Raw genomic sequence first — 14,002 nt, forward strand, 5'->3', positions numbered from 1 at the left:
TATTATAGTAGTTATATTCCTATACTTAGGGGCAGTATTATAGTAGTTATATTCTTGTACACAGAGGCAGTATTATAGTAGTTATATTATTGCACATAGGGTCAGCATTATAGAAGTTAAACTTGAGTTATATTCCAAGCTGGATTTCATGAAGGCTACTACCTATTATCGGAAACTAAAGGAAGTCTAGGGATGTGATAACCCTTTAAACTGGAGGACATTAATCATTTTGGATGATAGTTATTGATGTCAATACTTGGTGTCTGTCATATTTCCAACCCCACCTGTCTGCGCTCTTGTGACCTTACCTTGCTGTATTTTGCCATCACATCTAGTTTCCAGGGAGATCATTTTGATGTCATGAATAAAACTCTTTGTGTGATTCCCACTTCCTGGGTCATCAGAGGAATGAGAAAAAAAAAATCACCTGTTAAACATTATTGAATAATAAACTTCTCAAGAACACTCGATGTAAAGTTTTCCTGTGTACATAGAGGTAAGGGGCCTATAGGAAAGATTAGATCCGGGCTCTCTTCTACGGCTAGTAAACATTTTCACATGTGGGCCAGGAGAATTTGATGCTACTTTGTCCCTCATTTCTTCCCTATGAACCTTGGGATAAAGCCTAAAACCTGATGAATCTGAAATAAAAAAATATTAACAATGCGAGGTCAAAGAACTATCAAATGTGTCTAAATAACAATACCATACAGTCTCCCAAAAAAGAGTGATACACAACTCTAATAATACCATCATACGGTCCCCAAATAATACTGTCAAACACAACTCTAATACTACTGCTATAGAGTATCTAGATAATAAAATCATACAAAACTGTAATAATACGGCCATATAGTCCCTAACTAATAGTTCCATACACTGCTCTTATAATACTTCCATAGAGTTCCCAAATTACAGTGTCATACATACCTCTAATAATACTGCCATGGAGTCCCTAAATAATATTGTCTTACACAGCTCTAATTATACTGCAATAGAATATAGCGACGATGACTAAATAGATGTATTTACATCTACTGCAACCTCCTGCTCTGTGGCCTCCCCTCTAACACTCTTGCACCCCTCCAATCTATTCTAAACTCTGCTGCCCGACTAATCCACCTGTCCCCCCGCTATTCCCCGGCCTCTCCCCTCTGTCAATCCCTTCACTGGCTCCCCATTGCCCAGAGACTCCACTACAAAACCCTTACCATGACGTACAAAGCCATCCACAACCTGTCTCCTCCATACATCTGTGACCTCGTCTTCCGGTACTTACCTACCCGCAACCTTCTATCCTCACAAGATCTCCTACTCTACTCCCCTCTTATCTCCTCTTCTCACAATCGTATACAAGATTTCTCTCGCGTATCACCCCTACTCTGGAACCCTCTACCACAACTCATCAGACTCACGCCTACCATTGAAACCTTCAAAAAGAACCTGAAGACCTACCTCTTCCGACAAGCCTACAACCTGCAGCTACCACCGATCGACCAAACCGCTGCATGACCAGCTCTACCCTCACCTACTGTATCCTCACCCATCCCTTGTAGATTGTGAGCCTTCGCGGGCAGGGTCCTCTCTCCTCCTGTACCAGTTATGACTTGTATTGTTTAAGATTATTGTACTTGTTTTTATTATGTATACCCCTCCTCACATGTAAAGCGCCATGGAATAAATGGCGCTATAACATTAAATAATAATAATAATAATAATATCCAGAAAATAATCTTTCAAATCTCTAATAATACTGCCACAGAGTCCCAAGTATTAGTATCATACACAGTTCGGATTATACTGCTGTAGAGTTCCCAGATTATACTGTAGTGTCAAACACAACTCTAGTAATACCGCCATAGAGCCCCCAAATAATAGTGTCATACACATCTCTAATAATACTGCCATAAGGATCCCAAATAATGGTGTGGTTCAAATATTATTTGAATACAGTACCAAAATAATGGTGTCATACACAAATCTAATAATAGTGCTAGAGAGCCCCCTAAGAATGGTGCTATACACAAATCCATTAAAACTGCCAGAGTCCCCAGACAATATTGTCATACACAGCTCTAATAATACTGCCAAAGAGCCCCCAAATAATACCAGACACAAATTTAATAACACTGCCAAAGAGTCCCCAGATAATATTGTCATACACAACTATAATAATACTGCCATAGAGTCCCAATATAATATTGTCATACTCAACTATAATAATACTGCCATAGAGTCCCAAGATAATATTGTCATATACAGTGGGGCAAAAAAGTATTTAGTCAGTCAGCAATAGTGCAAGTTCCACCACTTAAAAAGATGAGAGGCGTCTGTAATTTACATCATAGGTAGACCTCAACTATGGGAGACAAACTGAGAAAAAAAATCCAGAAAATCACATTGTCTGTTTTTTTAACATTTTATTTGCATATTATGGTGGAAAATAAGTATTTGGTCAGAAACAAAATTTCATCTCAATACTTTGTAATATATCCTTTGTTGGCAATGACAGAGGTCAAACGTTTTCTGTAAGTCTTCACAAGGTTGCCACACACTGTTGTTGGTATGTTGGCCCATTCCTCCATGCAGATCTCCTCTAGAGCAGTGATGTTTTTGGCTTTTCGCTTGGCAACACGGACTTTCAACTCCGTCCAAAGGTTTTCTATAGGGTTGAGATCTGGAGACTGGCCAGGCCACTCCAGGACCTTGAAATGCTTCTTACAAAGCCACTCCTTCGTTGCCCTGGCGGTGTGCTTTGGATCATTGTCATGTTGAAAGACCCAGCCACGTTTCATCTTCAATGCCCTTGCACTCAAAATCTCACGATACATGGCCCCATTCATTCTTTCATGTACCCGGATCAGTCGTCCTGGCCCCTTTGCAGAGAAACAGCCCCAAAGCATGATGTTTCCACCACCATGCTTTACAGTAGGTATGGTGTTTGATGGATGCAACTCAGTATTCTTTTTCCTCCAAACACGACAAGTTGTGTTTCTACCAAACAGTTCCAGTTTGGTTTCATCAGACCATAGGACATTCTCCCAAAACTCCTCTGGATCATCCAAATGCTCTCTAGCAAACTTCAGACGGGCCCGGACATGTACTGGCTTAAGCAGTGGGACACGTCTGGCACTGCAGGATCTGAGTCCATGGTGGCGTAGTGTGTTACTTATGGTATGGTAGGCCTTGTTACATTGGTCCCAGCTCTCTGCAGTTCATTCACTAGGTCCCCCCGCGTGGTTCTGGGATTTTTGCTCACCGTTCTTGTGATCATTCTGACCCCACGGGGTGGGATTTTGCGTGGAGCCCCAGATCGAGGGAGATTATCAGTGGTCTTGTATGTCTTCCATTTTCTAATTATTGCTCCCACTGTTGATTTCTTCACTCCAAGCTGGTTGGCTATTGCAGATTCAGTCTTCCCAGCCTGGTGCAGGGCTACAATTTAGTTTCTGGTGTCCTTTGACAGCTCTTTGGTCTTCACCATAGTGGAGTTTGGAGTCAGACTGTTTGAGGGTGTGCACAGGTGTCTTTTTATACTGATAACAAGTTTAAACAGGTGCCATTACTACAGGTAATGAGTGGAGGAAAGAGGAGACTCTTAAAGAAGAAGTTACAGGTCTGTGAGAGCCAGAAATCTTGATTGTTTGTTTCTGACCAAATACTTATTTTCCACCATAATATGCAAATAAAATGTTAAAAAAACAGACAATGTGATTTTCTGGATTTTTTTTTCTCAGTTTGTCTCCCATAGTTGAGGTCTACCTATGATGTAAATTACAGACGCCTCTCATCTTTTTAAGTGGTGGAACTTGCACTATTGCTGACTGACTAAATACTTTTTTGTCCCACTGTATAGCTATAATAATACTGCAATAGAGTATCTAGATAATAATATCTTAGAAATCTCTGATAATACTGCCACAGAGTCCCCAAGTAATAGTGTCATACAAAGTTCTAAGAATACTGCTGTTGAGTTCCAAAATAATACTATATTGTCAAACACAATTCTAGTAATACTGCCATGTAGCCCCCAGGTAATATTGTCATACACACCTCTAATAAAACTGCCATATACTTCCCAAATAATAGTATCATACACAACTCTAATAATAATAATAATAATACTATAGAGCCCTCAAATAAAAGTGTCATACTCATTTCTAACGATATTACCAGAGTCTCCAAACAATAGTGTAATAAACAGATCTAATACTACTGCCATAGAGCCCCCAGATAATAGTGGTATACAAAACTCTAATAATACTGCCATAGAATCACCAAATAATAGTATCATACGTTCCTCAAAATACAGTTGTGCTCAAAAGTTTACATACCCCGGCAGAATTATTTTGCTTTCTTGGCCTTTTTTCAGAGAATATGAATGATAACACCAAAACCTTTTCTCCACTCATGGTTAGTGGTTGGGTGAAGCCATTTATTGTCAATGACAGCTTGAAGTCTTTTGTGGTAGTTGTGGATGAGGTTCTTTATTTTCTCAGATGGTAAAGCTGTCCACTCTTCTTGGCAAAAAGGCTCCAGTTCCTGTAAATTCCTGGGATGTCTAGCATGAACTGCGCACTTGAGATCTCCCCAGAGTGGCTCAATGATACTGAGGTCACGAGATTGAGATGGCTATTCCAGAACCTTCACTTTGTTTTGCTGTATCCAATGACAGGTCGACTTATCCTTGTGTTTTGGATCATTGTTATGCTGGAACGTCCAAGTACATCCCATGGGCAGCTTGCGGGCTGATGAGTGCAAATTTGCCTCCAGTATTTGCTGATAACGTGCTGCTTTCATCTTTACTTCAACTTTGACCAAGTTTCCTGTGCCTTTGTAGCTCACACATCCCCAAAACATTAGCGATCCACCTCCATGCTTTACAGTAGGAATGGTGTTCCTTTCATCATAGGTCTTGTTGACCTCTCTCCAAATGTAACATTTAGAGTTGTGGCCAGAAAGATAAATTTTGGTCTCATCACTCCAAATTACCTTGTTCCAGAAGATTTGAGGCTTGTCTCTGTGCTGTATTGTGCATTGTAGGCGAGATACTTTGTGGCTTTTACCCAGTAATGGCTTTCTTCTGGTGACTCGACCATGCAGCCCATTTTTCTTCAAGTGCCTCCTTATTGTGCATCTTGAAACAGCCACACAGCTAGTTTTCAGAGAGTCCTATATTTCAGCTGATGTTATTTGTGGGTTTTTCTTTGCATCTAGAACAATTTTCCTGGCAGTTGTGGACGACATTTTTGTTGGTCTACCTGACCGTGGTTTTGTTATTACACAGCCCCTGATTTTCCATTTGTTACTCACAGATTGAACGCTGCTGACTGGCATTATCAAGTCCTTGGTATCTTTTTGTATCCCTTTCCTGTTTTATACAGTTCAACTATCTTTTCCCATAATCCGTTGATAATTCTTTTGCTTTCTCCATGACTCACAATCCAGAAACATCAGTGGCTGGATGAACGATGCAAGAGTCTGTCTGGATCCCAGAAACTCACTCAGCTTTTATGCACACACAGATTACAAGCAAACAGGTCACAGGTGAGGATGTTACCTTTAGTAGCCATTCAAACCCATTTGTGTCAACTTCTGTGCATGTTATCAGGCCAAAATCACAGGGTATGTGAAGTTTTGATCAGAGTCATTTGGATGTTTTTGATTGTGATTATGATTTAAAAAGAGAAAATACAGTAGTTTGACAATAAATGGCTTCACCAAACCACTATCCATGAGTGGAGAAAAGGTTTTGGTGTTATCATTCATATTCTCTGAAGAAAGGCCAAGAAAGCAAAAATTTTGCCAGGGTATGTAAACTTTTCAGCACAACTGTAATTCTGTTGTAAAGTTCCCATATAATATTATAATAATACACAGTTCTAATATACCGCCATAGAGTCCCCAGATAATGGTGTCATGCACAGCGCTAATAATACTGCCATATAGTCTATATATAACTGTCATACACTGCTCTAATAATACTGTCACACACCATGCAGTATTACATATGCTAGTACTGATACAACATGGTACCATGCACTATGGCGCCTGTGACACGTGCTCAGGTCTTGTTACCGCACTGCTATTGGGATTTTTTGACAATCATCCCAATTCTTCAGCTTATGATCATCACAGGATAATCTCCTCATTAGTGACAATAAAGCATCCGAGGGTCGGAGTCAGTTTGTAACATTTACAGCACAAATCTCAGCATTGTTCAGCACGTTCCTCGCAGCTGCGTTTCTTCAACTATCCGCCCAGGACAAGGAACCGACATGTTTCCTGAGATCAAATTAATATTCTCCGTCTTAATCCCATAATAATTTTCTAATACCTTTCACTTCTCTGTCACTAGTGGTTGCATCAAAAGTTGGCAGACGTTCCACCAGAAAGGTTACATAAGAGAAAGAAAGAGCGGAGGCGCAGACCAATTCAGGGGGTAATTTTGTATAATTGATCTGTAGTATTAGACTTACGGATTTGGGACATTGAACACTCCCGAGTCCCGGTGTCTTTTGGTGATTTAGTTCTTGGTGTCTATATTTTTCATAAACCAGTCCGCATTGGCTTTACCCCAAGTTGATGATATCTCCTTGCTCCATTCTCTAGTTCCTGGTGTCTACTTGGTTCATTTTCCAATCTCTTTTGTCTATTAAATTTGTTCTAGTGTCTGTTTTTTTTATGAGCTAGTCTCTCGCATCTGGTGGCTTTCCTTCCCATTTTTTTCCCCAATGATTTAGTTCTCTAGGCACAGGTGTCCTATGACTTCAATTGCCAGTCCCTGGTGTTTATTGGCTTCATTCTCTACTTCTTTATGTTTCATTCACCGTATCCATAGTCTCTTCTGGCTTCATTTCTCAATTTCTGGTGTCATCTAGACATATTTACTAGCACCTGTTGTCTACCGTCTTCATAAACCCAATTCCCAGTGGCTTTACTCTCCACTTCTTAATTCCCATAGGATCATAGAATGTTAGAGTTGGAAGGGACATCCGGGGTCATTGTAGGGGGGTGGTGCTATTATGGACAGTAAGGAACATGCTGCCACTTTAAGAGACTGCACCGCCTTCTCTGGTGTGATGGAATGTTCTGCTCCCCTCTGCAATGGACTGTGTGAATGAACTGCCCTGTGCTGTGCTGAGGAGAAGGGTTGAGCCTTCAGAGGATGTGATGTGAGCAAAAAGCTGCTGCAGAGAATTTTGGTGCTTGTAGCTGTGAAAGAGGACCCACAGCCTGGGACATAGTGGACTCATGAAATTGGACAGACTCTTCGGGTGCAGCAAGGGTGGCTGCCCTGTGCTAGTTTGAGAAGCCACGAAGATACTGAGAAAGGGATTTACAGTTTCCAGGAGCACTTCCCGAACCCAGAAGCAAGGAGAAGACCACGTTTCACAGAGCTGGCAGAGAGCCTTGCGCACCACTGTACTGGACTGTCGGGGGGCCCTCTGAGACTGGATTTGAGTCCCCAACATCACCGTGAGTTTGTTCCTGTTTTGTGCACATGTCAGGGCCTAGTGTAGGCTGCAACAGACAGAAACACGGCAGTCATGTGGCCTGCTTAGAGAGAACAAGGAGGCTATACGTAGAGCAGCATCATTTTTATTATTTGCATTTGCTTGTATACGTATATTGATTCTGTAATAGTTGGAGCACCGTGCTATTTGACGGCCCAGCCAAAGAATACAACTCTTGTACATTATCTTCAGCCATTGCATACCCGTTTGCACCTTCCTCTTCCATTTCATTCCTTGCCTTCCAATAAATTTATCCTTTGTTGTTTGCACCTCAACTTGTGTACGGTAGTCTCCCTGCACCGTGGTGGTTCCCTGGCCATCGCTTCATCATTGTGTCCAACCCCCTGCTGAATGCAGGATTCACTAAACCATCTCAGACAGATGTCTGTCCAGCCTCTGTTTGAAAACTTCCATTGAAGGAGAACTCACCATCTCTCGTGGCAGCCTGTTCCACTCATTGATCACCCTCACTGTTAAAAAGTTTTTTATAATATTTAATCTGTATTTTCTTCCTTTCAGTTTCATTCCATTGCTTCTAGCGTTTCCATGTGCAAAGGAGAATAATGATGATCCCTCTACACTGTGACAGCCCTTCAGATATTTGTAGACAGCTGTTAAGTCTCCTCTTAGCCTTCTTATTTTGTAAGCTAAACATTATTATTATTATTATTATTATTTATTGTTATAGCGCCATTTATTCCATGGCGCTTTACATGTGAGGAGGGGTATACATAATAAAAACAAGTACAATAATCTTAAACAATACAAGTCACAACTGGTACAGGAGGAACGAGGACCCTGCCCGCGAAGGCTCACAATCTACAAGGGATGGGTGAGGATACAGTAGGTGAGGGTAGAGATGGTCATGCAGCGGTTTCGTCGATCGGTGGTTACTGCAGGTTGCAGGCTTGTCTGAAGAGGTGGGTCTTCAGGTTCTTTTTGAAGGTTTCGATGGTAGGCGAGAGTCTGATGTGTTGTGGTAGAGGGTTCCAGAGTAGGGGTGATACGCGAGAGAAATCTTGTATGCGATTGTGGGAAGAGGAGATAAGAGGGGAGTAGAGAAGGAGATCTTGTGAGGATCGGAGGTTGCGGGTAGGTAAGTACCGGGAGACAAGGTCACAGATGTATGGAGGAGACAGGTTGTGGATGGCTTTGTACGTCATGGTTAGGGTTTTGTAGTGGAGTCTCTGGGTAATGGGGAGCCAGTGAAGGGATTGACAGAGGGGAGAGGCCGGGGAATAGCGGGGTGACAGGTGGATTAGTCGGGCAGCAGAGTTTAGAATAGATTGGAGGGGTGCGAGAGTGTTAGAGGGGAGGCCACAGAGGAGGAGGTTGCAGTAGTCAAGGCGAGAGATGATGAGGGCATGGACTAGGGTTTTTGCAGATTCATGGTTGAGGAATGAACGGATTCGTGAAATATTTTTGAGTTGAAGTCGGCAGGAAGTGGAAAGGGCTTGGAGTTAAAGATCCTTTAACTGTTCCTCGTAGGACATACTTTGCAGTCCACTCACCATCCTGGTCGCTCTTCTCTGAACTTGTTCCAGTTCTTCAATGTTTTCTTTAAAATGTGGTGCCCAGAACTGGACACAGTATTCCAGACGAGGCCTGACCAAGGAGGAGTAGAGGGGGATAATTACTTCACGTGACCTAAACTCTATGCTTCTCTTAATATATCATAGAACTGTATTTGCCTTTTTTGCATCTGCATCACACTGTTGACTTTTGTGCAGTCTGTGATCTATTAGTATACCCAAGTCTTTTTCACACGTGCTGTTGCTTAGTTCTATTCCTCCCTGTCTGTAGATGTAATTTTAATTGTTCTTGCCCAGATGTCGAATCTTGCATTTTACCCTGTTAAATGCCATTCTATTATATCGCTGCCCATTGTTCAAGCTTATCTAGATCCTTCTGAATCCTTTCGCTGTCTTCTCTAGTGTTTCCTATCCTTCCTAGCTTTGTATCGTCTGCAAATTTGATCAGTTTACCTTCAGTTCCCTTATCTAGATCGTTTACAAAAATGTTGAACAACACTGGGGCCAGGACAATGCCTTGCGGTACCCCACTTGAAACACTTTTCCAATTGGAAGTGCAACCATTTATTACCACTCGGAGTACAATCACTGACTTCATTCTCTAGTCCCTGGTGTCCTATGGCTTCAAATCCCTGGTGTCTAGTGGTCTAGTGGCTTCATAAACTGGTCTCTAGTGTCTTTATTCCTCACTTCTTGATTCTCATGGCTTCATTCTCTAGTCTCTGGTGTCTAGTGGCTTCATACCCTACTTCGTTATGTCTCTTGGCTTCATGCTCCTTTCCAAGGTGCCTTTTGAATTTGTTCTATATTCCCCCGAGTCTACTGCTATTCTTCTTGGGAATGCTAATCCCTAACATCAATTGGCTTTAATAGTTCTTTATATAACTGATAAATTCTGTGTCTTCAATTCTAAGTCCCTGGGGTCCAATGGCTTCATTCCTTTGGTGTATTTTGGAACTGTTCTTTAGTCAATGACATCCTATTTTTTGTCAAAGACCAATTACCAGTGTCTAGTGTATTTTGTCCACAATTCTTGATGTTTCCTGGCTTCATTTCCTTGTTTCTGCTTAGCTCATTTTCCAATCCTTAGAGTCTGATGGATTCACTCCCTATTTCTTAACTTCTTTTGACTTTATTCTCTAATAGTATGATATAGCTTCATTTCTCCCGTGTTTTTTGGATTTATTTTTTTAGACCCTGGTATCTAGTGTTTTATTAGCTAGTCCCTGGTGTCTAGTGGCTTCATTCCCCAGTTCTTGACTTCTCTTGCTTTAATCTTCAAATTCATGACTATCTTGTGTTTTTAGTCTATGGTGTCCTGTGATTAATTCCTCAGTCCCTAGTGTCTACTGTTTTTACTACCCGGTTCCGGGTGTGTAGTGGAAACACTCTTTAGTGCTTGATGCCTCATAGCTCAATTTTACAAATTCTGGGTTTCTTTCCCATTCATTTTGTGGAGTGGAGTGTGTTGAAGCTGGTGAGTGGCCAGCCACAATGTGAGCTATAGCTGGGAGAGAGACAAGCCAGAGTCTCTCTCTGAAGGAAAACTGCATGGGTCAGCTAGGAAAGCTGGGTAGTCTGTGTGTTATAGCTGCAGAGTAAAATGTGGAAGCTGCAGCCTCTTCAGTGTGAACAGTGCATGGAGTTGAACACTTCTGTCTGGCGATGGAAGCTCAGGCGGAAGGTGATACAGAGAGTGGCAGGACCGTACCTCTTCAGTATGTAAAGTTTGTTCCAAGACAAAGGACTGTAATATGTTCGGGTGAGCCTGTACTGACATATATGTGCCTGCTGAATAAACTGTTTGTTTGCTGTTATACCTCCACTGTCCCCAAAGGAGGCTGTTTTGGTTATGAATTTCTTGGTAGTTTTATGAAAGCAATAAAACTTCAAGTTAGGACCAAACCACATGGCCTGTGTGAAAGCTACCTAATGCGTACATGATCAATACAATTCATGAATAATGTGGGCAGAAGTCTCAAACAGCACAGGTGATTGAAGTGTACAGATTGATTGTCCTGGGTAAAGGTAGCTACAACATTGCAAACACAGTCTGAAAGTATGAAGGAGCTGCCTTGCCAGAAGCTGACATTGCTGAGGTGTTATGGCGTTGTTGGAGCACGGAGAGCCATCTCTTCAGTGGAGTTGTGCAGAGGTGACTCGGGACCTGAGATGCTGGGGACAAGGTTCACACAGCACCTCTGTACAGAGATATGGTGGAACTGAACAAGTCCCAGAACCAATGGACTGCAACATTGGGTGGCACAACTCCCACTTCCGCTACTCTGACTGGAGTGCTGTTCCTCATCCTGTCGAGAGGCCTCAGGCATACCAGGTGACTGTGAGCAGGTGTCCAAGTGATGGGACTTCTTTACTCAGAGAGTTTGGTGACCTTAGTCCTGCTAGTTCCTGGGAAGAGGAGTGGGGGTAAGGTGTATCCATGAAGACGCCAAGACCTATTCCATGGTGCAGATTGACACATATTGTAGTTCGGTGTCCCACCAAGTTGGAGTAGTCAAGGACTTGTTGCATGCTATTATTATTGTTTTAGATTTTCCATTATTCTGAGCTAATGCTCTAGCACCAAGAAGTCTAACACACCACTAGGAGTCGGTTAGGGTAAAAGCTACTCTGGAAAATGTAAATGTGTTAAATGGTGTTCCCCAGAAGCCAATAATCATTTTCCCCAATTTGCCAGTCAGGACCTTCCCACTCAGGTCAATTTGAGCTCTGTAGGCACTGGGGGTCGGAAGAAGGTGCCCAGCTCTCTGCTTTAAGCCGAAGGGGGGGTATGTTGAACAACTATGTCACAGCCATGTCAGCCGGTGGCTTTCTTCTAGAGAACACAGGATCACTCGGACGAACGAGCATTACTGTGTATGGGACTGTCGGCTGAGGTGGTTGACGGCAGAATGATCATCTGAAAGATTGTTCGGCCGACAGTCATCTTAGCCTGGCCTAAGTTGTTTGGTTTCAGGTCTTTGATATGAAGTTGATTGCTCTGTGACCAGGTTCCTTTTAAAGTGTTCTTAAATAAATACTCCTCCTTTAACTTTACCCCCTTATATTTTAGTGATTTCTTACACCAGCACCCAAGCACAAGTAGCGGATTCAGAAGTTGGGTGTGGTTCACATTGTAGCATTGACATTCTCATGTGCACTTAGTCTAATTATTGGTGCATTATCAGCGCCGGTTGGACCTCACGTGTTCACAAACTTATTTGATGTAAAATATTAACTGCAGGTAATTGAACAAATGGTGTTGAAACACAAAACACAGATAAGACAGCTTTGTAATCGGAAACCTAGAATTCAGAGCATCTGTTCCCGGTTGTAGTGCGTCCAAGTTGGCAGGAGGAAGCACAGAGAGTATGTGCTAATGCGGGCACGTGGTTTCTAGATGCCTTAGGAATGTTCACCACTTTCAAATTAAACCTTTTAATGCTGGGCACTTAAGCCAGACATCGCTATCGCTGATCAACTGTAGCCGAAGAACGGTTCAGACAAGAATTCCATCATGGACATTACGTATAAATCCAACATATTTCGCAAAGAGAAGATCTTTCCCCAATATTGTAGAAAGCACCTTCATTTTTCTCAGCGTCTTCAAAATTTTTGTAAAAGGTCCAAAAAATAGTTCAAAAACTAAAAGATGATTCCTCAGTCAAAAATTAAATTTGGTCATCATACTTCTAAGTTGATGTTGTTGGCTAAATTACTTTTTGACTCAAAACTTCTTCACAATTATTTTTTAGCTTCTGGGCTTTGCTTAGTCCTGGAGGTTTTGTTTTCTTGCCCATGTCGAAGTTTTCGATACATCGTACCTCCACACTGGTATAAAAACTTTTTGTGAGTTAGGGGAAGTTTTATTTCCTTAGATTAGTTACAAAGTTCCCACATAAAAGGAACATCAATAGCAACGTGGTAGCCGCAGAAATCTCATAGATAGTCCAAAAGTGGCATCCACATCAGCAGTATTGAAAAATGGATAACAATTACGGGTCTTGTGAACTCGGAAAAAAAGGGACTTTTCCACCAAAAATTGTAAGGTCACATGAAACACATGTGAGTACTTTACGTGAAGTCCAAGTTTACAAAAATAATACGGCCCTACACTTCGCAGATGTTGGTTGAAGCCTAAGTATGTCTTAGTTATCCTTGGAGGTATACCATGGGGTTAAAACTCCATTGAAGGTTCTGCAATGGATGCCATTGTTTAGGCATACAAAACAATATCCTCTGCAGAATGTTTTACATTAGTATTCTTATGTATTGTAGAGCATAGCGGACTACCAGCCTGTCACAAGACGAAAGTACATCCTTTTGGCATAGAATATGGCCATAGGCCCCTATGGATATGTTCTAAAAATGGGCCAGGAGCTTTACCACCACCTATGCCAATTGTGGACAGAGCCTAATTACTGGCATAGTGTATGTAAAAAATACTACTACATGATGCCTTTTCAATAATTCCATACATTGTCTATTTGATACTGCCAGAGAGTCTACCGTAAAGATCCATAATGTTCTGTCCAAAAAAATATGTCCTGAATTGATGACTCACAAGTGTGGACGTTCAGAAGGGCTCACCTTCGGTCTTGCGGTAAAAACACACTTTAATGGATAAAGTAAAAATTTTTGTAACGTAGAATTACCCGATATGTGAAAATCATGAATTGGATGTAGGCTCTACTGAACAAAAAAAAAAAAACATGCCTCAACATTATTGCAAGCTTCATAAATCTATCAGTCTTCATTTGGCTTTGAGTCAAGAAAGACAAATCCTGGCACAGGTTCTAGAGTTTTCAAAGCTCCGGGCTACAAAGACCTAATTTAAGGAGAAGATTTTTCTTGAACGGTTCCTCTTTCTCCCGCCCGTCCCCCCACCCTGTATGGCTTTAGGCTCTATGAGACACACATACACGGGGGGCTAAAAGCCGGCATCGCTACTCT

Source organism: Ranitomeya imitator, chromosome 4, assembly GCF_032444005.1.
Source record: "Ranitomeya imitator isolate aRanImi1 chromosome 4, aRanImi1.pri, whole genome shotgun sequence".
NCBI lineage: Eukaryota > Metazoa > Chordata > Amphibia > Anura > Dendrobatidae > Ranitomeya > Ranitomeya imitator.